Raw genomic sequence first — 1,261 nt, 5'->3', positions numbered from 1 at the left:
ATTTTGTAAAGCTGGTAGGTGCCTTTTATACTTTCTAAGATCATTAAGTGGTTTACTTTCACTTTTTTTCTATACCATGTTATAGATTATTAGCCCCCTACCCTGCACCAGAAAGGGAAAATTATTTTGTGAGGCCATAAATGTAAGAGTCATTTTCAGGACACTATTAATTAAAAGAAAGTGCATCACATCCAACTTCTATACTTAAGAGCAGCATTTTCAAGGCAGATCTGCAGTTATTTCAGTTGAATCTTAATAATAAGTGGAATAATTGTTTTCTTCTATTAAATTCCTGATCAGAGTTCTATCATAAACATGAAAAGCAATGAATCAAGAATCAGCGAGTTCATACTTCTTGGTTTCACCGACATTCGGAAACTGTAGCTCTTTTTCTTTGTCATCCTTCTTTTTTTCCTACTTTTTCACCATTACTGGAAATGCTGTGATTATCATCCTGGCTAATATAGACTACCAGCTACAGACTCCAATGTATTTCTTCCTCTGGAATTTTTCTATTTTGGAAATTGGATTTACCACTGTTGTCACTCCCCAAACCTTGTCCCATCTTTGGATGGGACATAAAAATGTTCTCTGTGTTGGTTGCATGATACAGTCGTTCATGTATTTTCATCTGGGTACCACAGAGTTCTTTCTTTTAGCTGTCATGTCCTATGATCGATACCTGGCCATCTGTAACCCCTTACGCTACCCATCCATCATGCACAAGAGTTTATGCACCTTGCTGGTTTTCTGTTGCTGGATTGGAAGCTTCCTCCTCATCATTGGTCCCTCTGTGATCTTCCTACAGGTACCAATGTGCAAGTCAAATATTCTGGACCATTTCTTCTGCGACCACACACTCTTGATCCAATTCTTATGTGGGGACACAAGATAACTCGAACTTTTTGAGTTTGTCACTGCTGTGCTTTCCCTGCTGGGGACGTTGAGCATTTCAGTGGCTTCCTATATCAACATAATTAAAACCATCTTTCTCCCTACAGGGAGAAAGAAAGCTTTTTCCACCTGTACCTCTCACTTCATTGTTGTGTCCATCACCTATGGTAGCTGCATCTTTCTTTGTATCAGCCCATCCCAGGCAAGTAAAGTAAAGTTTGGCAAAATAGTGGCCATTCTCACCATGATTGTTTCCCCTTTGCTCAATCCTTTCATCTACAGCTTGAGAAACCAACAAGTCCAGGAAGCCTTGAAAGATCTGTTGAGACAGGTTGTAGTCTTTATTAGAGGTCCAAGGAAAACCTGA

The 1,261-nt window shown here is 39.3% G+C and overlaps 1 pseudogene; it reads left to right on the top strand.

The window, feature by feature from the left end:
• The first annotated feature begins 315 nt into the window (after positions 1 to 315).
• LOC113449850 (olfactory receptor 6C70-like) lies at positions 316 to 1,261 on the top strand (annotated as a pseudogene).

Source organism: Pseudonaja textilis, chromosome Z, assembly GCF_049901715.1.
Source record: "Pseudonaja textilis isolate UNSWEBS1 chromosome Z, rPseTex1.2, whole genome shotgun sequence".
In the NCBI taxonomy this organism is placed as follows: Eukaryota; Metazoa; Chordata; class Lepidosauria; order Squamata; family Elapidae; genus Pseudonaja; species Pseudonaja textilis.
Note: the sequence above shows the minus strand (reverse complement) of the source record. Positions and strands in the feature narration are given on the sequence as shown.